Here is a 15,548-nt window from a genome sequence, read left to right as displayed (position 1 = left end):
ATCGGACTTTCCCTTTGTCCTAATTCAGGCAAGTTTTTATCGCGAGAATCGGACTTTCGTTGCAGTTTCGTTTTCAGACGACAGTGCTTGATTCTTAAGCTGAATTGCGGTCTTGTATCCTCTTAGAGCTTGGACTTCACAATCGGTTGGCTTATTGCAGTTCGTTTTCAGACGAACTGCTTGTTTTAGCCTGAATTGTGGCCTGTATCTTCTTAGAAGCTCTTGACTTCACAATCGTTGGCTTATTGCAGCTCGTTTTTCAGACGAACTGCTTGTTTTAAGTGAATTGTGGTCTTGTATCCTCTTTAGAAGCTTTGACTCACAAATCGTTGGCTTATTGCAGCTCGTTTCAGACGAACTGCTTTGTTAAGCTGGAATTGTGGTCTTGTATCCTCTTTAGAAGCTTTGACTCACAATCGTTGGGCTTTGTATTTATGTTTCTAAGAAGGGGATCAGCCCTTCGAAAAGAACAAGATTACCTCAGTAACATTGTAAGAGACGACACGCACATAGACAGACAAAACGCATATAGACAAATAAAAAGCACATAGAGACAAACAAAGACCAAGTAAACCAAATAAAGCACCTTGACCGAACAGGACTCAAGACTGACTGACCGGACTGTCTCTTACAAATGGAACTTTTTGAGGTTGGAAATGTGCCATGTTCGGGGTACCTGTTCTCCTGACATGTGAGCCAATTTTGTAAGACCCTTTGCCGAGGACTTCTGACACCCGATATGGACCTTTCCCATGTGGGTTCGAGCTTGCCCAGCTTTTCTGCTCGGCTTACTTCGTTGTTTCTCAAGACGAGATCTCCCACTTGAAATTGCAGCTTCTTCACCTTTGGTTATAATACCGGGCTACTTGCTCCTTGTACTTGGCTGCTTTTATGCATGCCAATTCTCTTCTTTCTTCGGCAAGATCTAGCTCGACTCTCAGTCCGTCGTCATTCATTTCTGCTGAGAAAATTTAGAGTTCGGGGACGGGGACTGGGTATGCCGATCTCCACCGGAATCACGGCTTCAGTGCCGTACACCAGACTGTACGGAGTTTCACCGTTGGAGGTTGTGGGTGTAGTTCGGTAGGACCATAGGACTCTGAGGGAGATTTTCTACCCATTGTCCTTTGGCTTGTTCTAACCGAGCTTTTAACCCTTTCACCAGGATACGATTTGTTACCTCCGTTTGTCCGTTTGCTTGGGATGAGAGACTGAAATGAACCGCTGTTGAATATTCAGCTCTTGGCACCAATTCTTGAACGTCTTGTCGGTGAACTGAGTCCGTTATCCGAGATGAGGATGTGGGGGTATGCCAAATCGGCACACTATGTTCTTCCAGACGAAGTCCAATGCCTTTGAGCTCGTTATCGTAGCTAATGGTTCAGCTTCCACCCACTTCGTAAAGTAGTCCACGGCAACTATTAGGAATTTCATTTGCCGAGGAGCTTGAGGAAGTGGTCCCACTATGTCTATGCCCCATTGCATGAAAGGCCAAGGGCTTTGCATAGTGGATAGATCGGTCTGCGGCATCCTTGGGATATTTGCATGGATTTGGCACTTCGGGCATGTCTTGACGAGCTGCACTGCTTCTTGTACCAAGGTTGGCCAATAATATCCCCATCTTAGAACTTTTTTAGCTAAAGCTCTAGCTCCGATGTGGCTGCCGCACGATCCTTCATGAACTTCTCTGAGGATGTAGTCCGTCTCTTCTGGTCCTACGCACCGCAATAACGGCTGGAGGTAAGACTTTCTAAAGAGGACTCCTTCATGAAGTTCGTACCGAAGTGCTCGGCACGTGATCTTCCGAGCTTCTCTCTTATCCTCGGGCAATTGTCCTTGATCCAGATACTGCAAGATCGGCGTCATCCAGTTCGGCGAGCTGGATACTGAATGTACCTCGGCTTCATCAATGCTTCGATGCATTAATTCTTCCGCCTTTGAGCTCGGATCTGAGGCCAACTTACTTAAGGTATCTGCTCGGCTATTTTCCGCTCTGGGAACGCGGATTATCCGAAAATAGGAGAAACTTCGGCTGATGCTTTGCGCTTTGTCCAAATACTTCTTCATTCTCTCGTCACGAGCTTCACTTGTACCCAACATGTGATTTACTATGACTTGTGAATCACAATGGACTTTGAGAGATTTGACGAGCAGACTTTTGCGCTAACTGGAGTCCGGCCAGGAGGGCTTCGTACTCGGCTTCATTATTAGTAGTGGGGAATAGGAACCGAAGTGAGTAGGTTACCTCGTGTCCCGTCGGGAGCGACGAGTAAAATACCAGCTCCACTTCCCATCTTGTTTGAAGCTCCATCTACGAATCCGCTCCAGCAGTCCGGCGGCTCTTCTTCGGATTCCAAGGGCTGTGCTAGTTCGGCATTGGCAGAATTTTTCTGTTCGGGTAATGACAGGGATTGCTTGATCGAACTTGGCCTCTGCAAGAAAGTCTGCCAAGGCTTGTCCCTTGATGGCTTTTCGAGGTAGGTACTCGATTGAGTGTTCTCCCAGCTCTATGGCCCATTTGGCGATTCTGCCTGATGCTTCTGGCTTGGTCAAAACTTGCCGAAGAGGCAGATCGGTTAAGACGCATACCTTGTGAGCATAGAAGTATGGCCGCAGTCTCCTTGCTGCATTTACTAACGCCAGAGCAATTTTTTCCAGAGGTTGATACCTTGTTTCTGGACCTCTTAATGCTCGGCTTGTAAAGTAGATGGGAAACTGCTTTAGGCCTTCTTCTCGTACAAGCACCGCGCTGATGGTTTGATCTGATGCCGCTAAGTATAAGAATATTACTTCGGCTTCGGTTGGAGCAGAGAGAATAGGAAGCTCGGCTAGATAACTTTTGAGCTCGTCAAAGGCCTTTTTCTGCTCGGCTCCCCACTCGAACTTTGGTGCCTTTTTCAACACCTTGAAGAACGGCAGTTGCTTTTCGGCTGTTTGGGAAAGGAATCGATTCAGTGCGGCTAGACATCCGGTTAGCCTTTGCACGTCATGTATGGACTTCGGCATTGCCATGTTCTGAACGACTTGAACTTTTGAGGGGTTTGCCTTGAGTCCGTCCTTTGAAACCCAACAACCCAGAAACTTTCCCGAATCTACCAAAAAGGTACACTTTTGGGGATTAAGTTTGAGGTTGGCTTTCTTGAGCACGTTGAGAGTGGACTTGAGGTTGTGCTCGTACTCCGAAGTGCTTTTGCTTTTGACGACTATATCGTCAACATACACTTCGACCTCCTTTCCAATCAGGTGCCGAAAAAGCTTGTCTACCATCCTTTGATAAGTGGCTCCGGCATTCTTTAAACCGAATGGCATCTTTTTATAAGCGAAAATGCCGAAATCGGTAATGAAAGCTGTTTTCGGAGCGTCACTCTCATCCATCAACACTTGGTGATATCCTTTGTATAAATCAAGAAAACAGAAAATTTCGAAGCCGATCAAAGCTTCTACTTTTTTATCTATATTCGGAAGGGGATAGCAATCTTTAGGACAGTGCTTGTTTAGATCGGTAAAATCTATGCACATCCGCCATCCTCCTTCTTTTTTCTTGATCATCACAGGATTGGCCACCCAAGAAGGATATTTCACCTCGAATAGTACATCCGCTTTTAGTAATTGGCGGACTTCGTCATGGATGACTTGGCTTCTTTCTGCCGCAAAGAGTCTTTGCTTCTGTTTTACTGGCCGGATTGAAGGATCAATATTTAACCGATGAGTGATTACCTCGGGGGGCACTCCGGTCATGTCCAACGGAGACCATGCAAAGACATCTTTGTACTCCTTGAGGAGCTGAATGGTCTTTTCCCGGAGTAGAGGCGTTCCTGCGAAGCCGATCTTGACCGCTCTGGATGGATCATCTTCGTATAACTGAACGGTCATTGAGTTCGGCTCTGAAGTGACTTCGGTCATCTCGCTTGCCTCTGACTCCGGTTGCTGTGATTGCTATGCTTGATGGTGCCGAACTGATTGCTCGGCACTTTTAAGCGCAATCTGCAGACATTCTTTTGCTCTCTTTTGATCACCTCGGATGACCGCTATCCCACCTTTAGTGGGGATCTTGATGGTGAGGTGATAAGTAGAGCAAACGGCCCGAACTGTGTTGAGCCAGTCTCTCCCCAGGATGATGTTGTACGGGGACCGAGCTTTCACCACAAAGAACTCGATCATCGTATTGGAGCTTGTAGGCGCTTTTCCCACCGTGATCGGAAGGCTGATAATACCTTCAGGGCGGGTGTCCTCCTGGGCGAAACTTTTCAGAGGAAGTGGAGCCGGACTGAGCCGAGCTGGATCCACTTCCATTTTATCGAAACATTCTTTAAAAAGAATGCTGACTGACGCTCCTGTATCCACAAATACTCTGTGGATCAGTTTGTTTGCCACTCCGGCTTGAATGACAATAGCGTCTTGGTGAGGAGAGATGGCTTGGGACGGGATCGGCATCTGAAAATGTAATCACTTCGTCTTTCTTCAGCCTTTTATGTGTTGGCTCCTCTTGATTGGAACCTCTGCGTTCTGCTTTTAGGGACGACTTAGTCTTCCCGGCAGGGAGAGCATCAATAGTCTGGATTACTCCATCATATTGCGGCTCGTCGTCGTCTTCGGGATCCTCATGCCTTTTCGGATCCTGAGGATTGCAGTTCGCACCTCTCTGCCTTTTGTTCTTTTTCGGCTGCTTGCTTTGGTATTTTTTTAACGTTCCTGTTTTCACAAGAACATCAATACCTGCAGCCAAATTTCGGCACTCCTCGGTATCGTGACCGTGGGTTTGATGGAAGGAGCAATATTGATCCTGAGGTCGTCGCGCGGCTGATTTCGTCATCCGCTTTGGTTTTTCGAACATATCGGAATGTAGTTCGAAAATTTCCGCTCTTGACTTGTTTAATGGTACGAACTGAGCGGGCGGCTTCTCAGGATTGAGACGGGGTCCCAATCTGTCTTGCACCGGAGCCCTTTGAATTCTTTCAAATGGAGTCCGGCGAGGATGCCCCCGATCGCTATGATCGGGCTTCCTTCTGTCTTCTCGGGACGATGAGCTGTCTAACGACCGTTTGCGACGGTCTGCCTCATCGGCCCGGGAGTACTGGTCCACAATGTCCCACATTTCCTGAGCTGTCTGCGGACCGCACTCAACGAGCTTTCTGTAGAGAGCTCCGGGCAGGATTCCATTTTGGAATGCCGAAATGACAAGTAGATCGTTGAGATAATCTACTTGTAGGCATTCCTTGTGGAACCTCGTCATGAAGTCGCTGATCTTTTCGTCACGACCTTGACGTATAGAAAGCAGCTGAGCCGAAGTGCTTCGGGCTTCCGCTTTCTGAAAGAACCTCCTGTGGAAAGCATCCATTAGATCTCGGTAGGATCTAATGCTGCCTTGAGGAAGGCTATCGAACCACCTTCTTGCGTTCCCGATAAGCAGCTCGGGAAACAGCTTGCACATGTGGACCTCATTGAGACCTTGGTTCGCCATATTATATTGATAGCATCCCAAGAAGTCATGAGGATCCACTAGCCCGTCATAAGTCATTGACGGTGTCCGGTAGTTCCGCGGCAAAGGAGTTCGGGTGATATCGTCCGAGAACGGAGTCTTTAATGCTCCGTACATGGCGAACCCGACATCTCTTCGGTACGGAGGAGATGGAGTTCTCCTGTGGTTCCGGGTACCGAGGAGGAACAGGAACATGTCGGGGTTGAGGATTCTTTCTCCTGGAAGACACGTCACTACTGCGGTAGTGACTTTCATGTCTGGATGAGGAGGGAGAATCCGCCGTTGTCTTCTCCGGCTGTTGGCTCTTCTGCAGGAAGGTTAAGAACTCCTCCTGCTTCTCGGCCAAGAACAGCTTGACAGCTTCATTTAAATCGGGCTGCTGGGAAGACTCGGTGTGATCTCTCCTGGAGTGGCTTGTTCCTTCTTCGTGAGAACCGGAGGTAGATGTCTCCCGAGGCCGTTTTTCAGACCTGCGAGCTGGACTAGCTTCCTCACGGTTATCACGAACGGCATTATGGGTAGTGTGTGATCTGGTATGCATTTTTTGGGGTGGAAAAAAGGGTCAAAAATTCGCTTTATCACAAATTTGGTTCTCTGGTTCCCACAGACGGCGCCAGTGATGAATCGGCGAATTTTGATGGTGATAAATGCAGGAAAATGCAGATCACGACACAGAGATTTTACGTGGTTCGATTTACTGAGGTAAATCTACGTCCACGGGAAGAAAAGAGGGCAGAGTTGTATTGCTTGATCTGTTTTCTACAGCTTACAACACAGACTTGCTATTTGATATTTTATCTCTAGAGATCGAGAGAGTGTAACCCTATCTATCTGATCTAGGTTCTATTTATACAAAGGACCAAGATCGTGGCATGCAGCACCATTTACTAGGTAGTGGATGTCGTGGAGATCGTGGCGATCTTGCATGGGTCCACTATCCTGCATGAGTTAATGACTGCTTGACACCACTAAATAGATCGTGGGTGTAGTGGAGGTGGAAATCCTGCATGAGTCCACTATCTCCTAGTTCGGTCAAATACTGAGACCGAACTGCTGAATTATTGCCGAGCAGCTTTTGCCGATCTGAGAGTAGAGCTTGATGCCGACCTGAGAGCAGAGTTTGATTGGTTGGCTTTTACCGAGCTGTAGGCTGGGGCCGAACTCTTTGGTTGTGCCGAACTGAACTCTTTAGTCATGCCGGACTGATACTCTTTAGTCATGACGAACTGATACTCTTTCTTGGGCGTTAGGCTGATGGGCTTTACTGCTGTTGGGCTTGTTTAGTACGTACTCCATCACTCACAAATATCTTTCGTCCCTCAATACTTGTTCTAGTTATTCATTGATCGGTTCATATTGATATTTCAACATTCCCCTCGTGCGAATACGTTTGTGTGCAGGATGTAAGGCTCCCCGGTGAGGTTGCCAAGGAATTCGAAGTCAATTTCGTCGTGGTTAGGTCCCAAGGAAGATAACTAAAAGAGAAAGAGCAAGGGATGATGAGTAAGCATCCGGATGAATATGTATATGTTCTGTTGAGAAAGAGTGTATACTAACGTAGTAGGTCGTGACCGTGCCAGCAGAGTTACCCGCAACGAGCTTTATCTGCATGTCTACCTTACCGAACATGTATTGGTTTTTGGATCTAAATCCTGAACCGGAAGCCTAGTCCAAGGAGAGGGTGAGAAGCTACCCATCATCGAGTATTTTTCCCCGGCTGATGGGGTACGAACTAAACCCTAATGGCAAGCCCAATAACAGTGACGGCCCATCAGCCCAGAGCCCAAGAAAGAGTATCTGTTCGGCACCAAAGAGTTCGGCACGACCCAAGAGTTCGGACTCAGCCTACAGCTCGGTAAAAGCCGACCAGTCAAGCTCTCCTCTCAGATCGGCAAGAGCTGATCGGTAAAGTCCAGCAGTTCGGTCTCAGCATTCGACCGAACTAGGAGTTAGTGGACTCATGAAAGGCCTCCACGACCTCCGCTATACCCACGATCTATTTAGTGGTACGAAGCAGTTATTGAGCAGTTATTGCTCACCCACGATCTTGTTAGTGGGGCTGCAAACCACGACCTTAGTTCAATGTATAAATAGAACTTAGATCAGATAGAAAAGGGTTAGGCTCTCTAGAGATAAAATCATATAGCAAGGCTGTGTTGTAAGCTGTAATCCCAGATCAAGCAATACAATCTTGCCCTCCCTTCTTCCCGTGGACGTAGATTTACTTCAGTAAATCGAACCACGTAAATTCACCGTGTCGTAATTTATTTTTACGAGCATTTATCATCATCAGAAATTCGCGGAATCATCACTGGCGCCGTCTGTGGGAACCAAAGAACAAAATTTGTGATAAAGCGAATTTTTGATCCATTTTTTCCACCCAAAAAATGCATACCAGATCGCAGAATACCCGTATTCCAGCCCGTGAGAACCAGGAGGAAGCCAATCCATCCCATAGGTCGGGAAAACAGCCTAGGGATAAATCCACCACCAGTTCTCATGGCGAAGGAACAAGCCGCTCCAAAAATCGTCCCACTGAGTCTTCCCAGCAGCCCGATTTGAATGAGGCTGTCAAGCAGTTTTTGGCTGAAAAGCAGGAGGAATTCTTAACCTTCCTGCGAAAAAGCCAAAAGCAGCCGGAGACGAAAACGACGGATTCTCCTTCTCCCTCCGCACAAGAAAGTCACTACCGCAGTAGTGTCGCATCTCCCAGGAGAAAGAATCCCCGTCCCCCACATATTCCAGCTCCTCCTCGGTACCGGAATCACAGGAGAACTCAATCTCCTCCATACCGACGAGATATCGGATTCGCCGTGTACGGAGCACTGAAGACTCCGTTCTCGGACGACATCACCCGAACTCCCCTACCACAGAACTACCGAACTCCGTCGATGACTTACGACGGGCTCGTGGATCCTCACGATTTCTTGGGGCGCTATCAATATAACATGGCGAACCAGGGTCTCAACGAGGTCCACATGTGCAAGCTGTTTCCCGAGCTGCTCATCGGGAACGCAAGAAGGTGGTTCGATAGCCTCCCCCAGGGCAGCATCAGATCTTACCGAGATCTAATGGATGCCTTCCACAGGAGGTTCTTTCAGAAAGCGGAAGCCCGAATCACTTCGGCTCAGCTGCTTTCCATTCGTCAAGGTCGCGACGAAAAAATCAGCGACTTTATGACAAGATTCCACAAGGAATGCCTGCAAGTAGACGATCTCAACGATCTGCTTGTCATCTCGGCATTCCAAAATGGAATCTTGCCCGGAGCTCTCTACAGGAAGCTCGTTGAGTGCGGTCCGCAGACAGCTCAGGAAATGTGGGACATTGCGGACCAGTACTCCCGGGCCGATGAGGCAGACCGTCGCAAACGGTCGTTAGACAGCTCATCGTCCCGAGGAGACAGAAGGAAGCCCGATCATAGCGATCAGGGGCATCCTCGCCGGACTCCATTTGAAAGAATTCAAAGGGCTCCGGTGCAAGACAGATTGGGACCTCGTCTCAATCCCGAGAAGCCGCCCGCTCAGTTCGTACCGCTGAACAAGCCGAGAGCGGAAATTTTCGAACTGCACTCTGACCTGTTCGAAAAGCCAAAGCGGATGACGAAATCAGCCGCGCGCCGACCACAGGATAACTACTGCTCCTACCATCAAGACCACGGTCACGATACTGAGGAGTGCAGAAACTTGGCTGCAGGTATCGATGTTCTTGTGAAGGCAGGGACATTGAAAAAATACCGAAGTAAGCAGCCAAAGAAGAATAAAAAGCAGAGTGGTGCGAACTGCGCTCCTCAGGATCCGAAAAGGCAGCCGGATCCCGAAGACGATGACGAGCCGCAATATGATGGAGTAATCCAGACTATTGACGCGCTCCCTGCCGGGAAGACCAAGTCGTCCCTAAAGTCAGAACGCAGAGGCTCCAATCGAGAGGAGCCAACGCATAAAAGGCTGAAGCAGGACGAAGTGATTACGTTCTCGGCTGCTGATCCCGTCCCGGCCATCTCTCCTCACCAAGACGCCATTGTCATCCAAGCCGGAGTGGCAAACAAACTGATCCACAGGGTGTTTGTGGATACAGGAGCGTCGGTTAGCATTCTTTTTAAAGAGTGCTTCGACAAACTAGAAGTGGACCCAGCTCGGCTCAGTCCGGCTCCGCTTCCCCTGAAGAGCTTCACCCAGGAGGACACCCGCCCTGAAGGTATTATCAGCCTTCCGATCACGGTGGGGAAAGCGCCTACTAGCTCCAGTACGATGATTGAGTTTTTCGTGGTGAAAGCTCGGTCCCCGTACAACGTCATCCTGGGAAGAGACTGGCTCAACACAGTTCGGGCCGTTTGCTCCACCTATCACCTCACCATCAAGATCCCTACTAAAGGAGGGATAGCGGTCATCCGAGGTGACCAAAAGAGAGCAAAGGAATGTCTGCAAATTGCGCTTAGAAGTGCCGAGCAGTCAGATCGGCACCACCAAGCATAGCAATCACAGCAGCCGGAGTCAGAGGCGATGACCGAAGTCATACCGGAGCCGAACTCGATGACAGTTCAGCTGTATGAAGACGATCCATCCAGAACGGTTAAGATCGGTTTCGCGGGAACGCCCCTACTTCGGGAAAAAACCATCCAGCTCCTCAAGGAGTATAAAGACGTCTTTGCATGGTCTCCGTTGGACATGACCGGAGTGCCCCCCGAGGTAATCACTCATCGGTTAAATATTGATCCTTCAGTCCGGCCGATAAAACAGAAGCAAAGACTCTTTGCGGCAGAACGAAGTCAAGTCATCCATGACGAAGTCCGTCAATTATTGAAGGCGGATGTGTTATTCGAAGTGAAGTATCCTTCGTGGGTGGCCAATCCTGTCATGATCAAGAAAAAGGAAGGAGGATGGCGGATGTGCATAGATTTCACCGATCTAAATAAGCACTGTCCCAAAGATTGCTATCCCCTTCCGAACATAGATAAAAAAGTAGAAGCTTTGATAGGCTTTGAAATTTTTTGTTTTCTTGATCTGTACAAAGGATACCATCAAGTTTTAATGGATGAGATTGACGCTTCAAAAACGGCCTTCATTACTGATTTCGGCATTTTCGCTTATAAAAAGATGCCATTCGGTTTAAAGAATGCCGGAGCCACTTATCAAAGGATGGTAGACAAGCTTTTTCGGCACCTGATTGGAAAGGAGGTCGAAGTGTATGTTGACGATATAGTCGTCAAAAGCAAAAGCACTTCGGAGTACGAGCACAACCTCAAGTCCACTCTCAACGTGCTCAAGAAAGCCAACCTCAAACTTAATCCCCAAAAGTGTACCTTTTTGGTAGATTCGGGAAAGTTTCTGGGTTGTTGGGTTTCAAAGGACGGACTCAAGGCAAACCCCTCAAAAGTTCAAATCGTTCAGAACATGGCAATGCCGAAGTCCATACATGACGTGCAAAGGCTAACCGGATGTCTAGCCGCACTGAATCGATTCCTTTCCCAAGCAGCCGAAAAGCAACTGCCGTTCTTCAAGGTGTTGAAAAAGGCACCAAAGTTCGAGTGGGGAGCCGAGCAGAAAAAGGCCTTTGACGAGCTCAAAAGTTATCTAGCCGAGCTTCCTATTCTCTCTGCTCCAACCGAAGCCGAAGTAATATTCTTATACTTAGCGGCATCGGATCAAACCATCAGCGCGGTGCTTGTACGAGAAGAAGGCCTAAAGCAGCTTCCCATCTACTTTACAAGCCGAGCATTAAGAGGTCCAGAAACAAGGTATCAACCTCTGGAAAAAATTGCTCTGGCATTAGTAAATGCAGCAAGGAGACTGCGGCCATACTTCTATGCTCACAAGGTATGCGTCTTAACTGATCTGCCACTTCGGCAAGTGTTGACCAAACCAGAAGCATCAGGCAGAATCGCCAAGTGGGCTATAGAGTTGGGAGAGCACACAATTGAATACCTACCTCGGAAAGCCATCAAGGGACAAGCCTTGGCAGATTTTCTTGCAGAAGCAAAGTTCGATCAAGCAATTCCTGTTATTGCCGAACAGAAGAATTCTGCCAATGCCGAACTAGCACAGCCCTTGGAATCCGAAATAGAGCCGCCGGACTGCTGGAGCGGATTCGTAGATGGAGCTTCAAACAAGATGGGAAGTGGAGCTGGTATTTTACTTGTCGCTCCCGACGGACACGAGGTAACCTACTCACTTCGGTTCCTATTCCCCACTACTAATAATGAAGCCGAGTACGAAGCCCTCCTGGCCGGACTCCAGTTAGCGCAAAGTCTGCTCGTCAAATCTCTCAAAGTCCATTGTGATTCACAAGTCATAGTAAATCACATGTTGGGTACAAGTGAAGCCCGTGACGAGAGAATGAAGAAGTATTTGGACAAAGCGCAAAGCATCAGCCGAAGTTTCTCCTATTTTCGGATAATCCGTATTCCCAGAGCGGAAAATAGCCGAGCAGATACCTTAAGTAAGTTGGCCTCAGATCCGAGCTCAAAGGCGGAAGAATTAATGCATCGAAGCATTGATGAAGCCGAGGTACATTCAGTATCCAGCTCGCCGAACTGGATGACGCCGATCTTGCAGTATCTGGATCAAGGACAATTGCCTGAGGATAAGAGAGAAGCTCGGAAGATTACGTGCCGAGCACTTCGGTACGAACTTCATGAAGGAGTCCTCTTTAGAAAGTCTTACCTCCAGCCGTTATTGCGGTGCGTAGGACCAGAAGAGACGGACTACATCCTCAGAGAAGTTCATGAAGGATCGTGCGGTAGCCACATCGGAGCCAGAGCTTTAGCTAAAAAAGTTCTGAGATGGGGATATTATTGGCCAACCATGGTACAAGAAGCAGTGCAGCTCGTCAAGAAGTGTACGAAGTGCCAAATTCATGCAAATGTCCCAAGGATGCCGCAGACCGATCTATACACTATGCAAAGCCCTTGGCCTTTCATGCAATGGGGCATAGACATAGTGGGACCACTTCCTCAAGCTCCTCGGCAAATGAAATTCCTTATCGTTGCCGTGGACTACTTCACGAAGTGGGTGGAGGCTGAACCATTAGCTACGATAACGAGCTCAAAGGCATTGGACTTCGTCTGGAAGAACATAGTGTGCCGATTTGGCATACCCCACATCCTCATCTCGGATAATGGGACTCAGTTCACCGACAAGACGTTCAAGAATTGGTGCCAAGAGCTGAACATTCAACAGCGGTTCACTTCGGTCTCCCATCCCCAAGCAAACGGACAAACGGAAGTAACGAACCGGATTCTGGTGAAAGGGTTAAAAGCCCGGTTAGAACAAGCCAAAGGACAATGGGTAGAAAATCTCCCTCAAGTCCTGTGGTCCTACCGAACTACACCCAAAACCTCCAACGGTGAAACCCCGTATAGTCTGGTGTACGGCACTGAAGCCGTAATTCCGGTGGAGATCGGCGTACCCAGTCCCCGAACTCTAAATTTCTCCTCAGAAATGAATGACGACGGACTGAGAGCCGAACTAGATCTCGCCGAAGAAAGAAGAGAATTGGCGTGCATAAAAGCAGCCAAGTATAAGGAGCAAGTAGCCCGGTATTATAACCAAAGGGTGAAAAAGCTTCAATTTCAAGTGGGAGATCTCGTCTTGAGAAACAACGAAGTAAGCCGAGCAGAAAAGCTGGGCAAACTCGAACCCACATGGGAGGGTCCGTATCGGGTGTCAGAAGTCCTCGGCAAAGGGTCTTATAAATTGACTCACATGTCAGGAGAACAAGTACCCCGAACATGGCACGTCTCCAACCTCAAGAAGTTCCACTTGTAAGAGACAAAGTCCGGTCAGTCTGTCTTGTGTCTAGTTCGGTCATAGGGGTACATGTTTTTATTTGTTTGTTTTTACTTGTACCTTTTACTTGTCGTTTTATAAAAAGTTTAAAGTTTTTTCTTTCGTCTTTTTCATTTTTTCTCTATGTGTTTTGTCTCTATGTGCTTGTCGTCTCTTACAAATGGTACCAAGGTATATCGTTCTTTGAAGACTGATCCCCTTTTTAGATCGATTATTAAAGACTATTGTGAGTCCAAGCTTCTAAGGAGGATATAAGACCACAATTCAGCTTAACAAGCAGTCCGTCTGAAGCGAACTGCAATAAGCCAACGATTGTGAGTCCAAGCTTCCAAGGAGGATACAAGACCGCAATTCAGCTTAACAAGCACTTCGTCTGAAACGAACTGCAATAAGGGAAAGTCCGATCCACGCGATAAACCTCGCCGAATTAGGACGACCAAGTTCGGTCAAAGAAGTTTACCTCATAAGACCGGGGACGACCATGTCCAGTCAAAGAGGTTTACTGCATAAGACCACTTCGGTTAACTGGGAAAGTCCGATCCACGCGATAAAACTCGCCGAATTAGGACAAGGGAAAGTTCGATCCCGGCGACAAAAATCGCCAAATTAGAACACAAACCAAGTCCGGTCAAAGATGTTTATTTCATCAGACCAAAGACGAGTCCGGTCAAAGATGTTTATTTCATCAGACCAAAGACGAGTCCGGTCAAAGATGTTTATTTCATCAGACCAAAGACGAGTCCGGTCAAAGATGTTTATTTCATCAGATCAAAGACGAGTCCGGTCAAAGATGTTTATTTCATCAGACCAAAGACGAGTCCGGTCAAAGATGTTTATTTCATCAGACCAAAGACGAGTCCGGTCAAAGAAGTTTACTTCATAAGACCAAGGACCAAGTCCGGTCAAAGAAGTCTACTTCATAAGACCGAGGACAAGTACGATGAAATTTTTTCGCTAAGCTGTAAATACAGTGTTAGAAGCGAAAACAAAATTTCATTTTTCAAATCTTGTTCGGCATACAACTCCGCTACCCTACAAAATGGCGCTACGCTATTACAAAGGACTATTCTACTGTCCAGGGTTGCTGAAGTTAAGCCACCTATCTGCAAAACCCTCTGGAAGCCGAGTTCGGTTGTTCCGAGCAGATGAAGAATAAGCAGGTCGACGAGATGCTATCCTCGACCCAACGCCTCTTCCCCGAGCCCGAGAAGCCCTAACACCTCGGCGATGAAGAGTCTCTGCAATAATCATCTGCTGATCTTGCTCGCTCATAGTCACAACTCCTCGGCGAATTTCAGTCCGTCCCTGTCTTGACGATTCCGGTTGCTCCTGAGCCCGTTCTCGTCTTGACGTTTCCGGCTGTGCCGGAGTTCGTTGTTGACTGGGAGTAGGATTTTGAACAAGGGAACCAGAGGTTTGATCTGGAGTGCGAGCATCTGTTGCCACGATATGCCGAAGGAATCTTTCTATGGAGGGGCGCCGAGAAAGAACAATGTCGTACCGAGAAGCCCAGCGCCGTAATGATTTCACAACTTGTTGGCAAGCCGAGCTCTCCAGCGCATTGTTCCTCCGGAGTACATGATATTCCTCCCACAGTTCGTCAACTCGACTCTGAACATCTGATATGGTCAAGCCCCCGCGCACACGGATGTAATCCTCGTACGCAGTCCTCTCAGCAATGGTCGTATTCAGCTCGGCCTCCAGATCCTTCTTATCGGACTCTAAGTCCTTATTATCGGCCTCCAGCTTCACTAAACGAGCCAGAAGCTCGTCATTCTTCGTCTGATCGGCTATAGCTCTTTTCTCAGCTTCGTCTAAAGCCGAAGAGTACAGCCGTTTCCAGTGAAGTATCTCCATCTCCTTGAGTACAAAGCAGCTATATTAGTTCAGCAGATGTACCGAGCAGATAGTAAAATACTACAGGAATAAAGGCGAGTACGAAAAGCTATACGAAGACAAGTGTAGGGAATTTTTCATTCACAAGGAAAATTTTTTACACTAGGAGGGCTTCAAGGCCATTTTACAAGGAAGAAACTAGACTAAGAGAAGGGAGACGAAATCATACTTCGCCAGCTTCGTCTCCGGCTCCGTGGTCTGGTTCAGCTTCTTTCTCCTGAACTACCTCAGCCCCGGCCTCGTCTCCTGCCGGCCTCGCCTCCGCCTCCTGATCGGCCTCCTTCTCCGGATGCCCGGCCCGCTCGACTTCGGCCTCCAGCTCCGGCGGCTCGGCCTCACCCTCTCCGTTGTAAGTCGAAGCGGGTGAAACGGGTCCCACGGAGGCAAAG

Source organism: Salvia splendens, chromosome 10 (genome assembly GCF_004379255.2).
Source record: "Salvia splendens isolate huo1 chromosome 10, SspV2, whole genome shotgun sequence".
Classification (NCBI taxonomy): domain Eukaryota; kingdom Viridiplantae; phylum Streptophyta; class Magnoliopsida; order Lamiales; family Lamiaceae; genus Salvia; species Salvia splendens.
Note: the sequence above shows the minus strand (reverse complement) of the source record.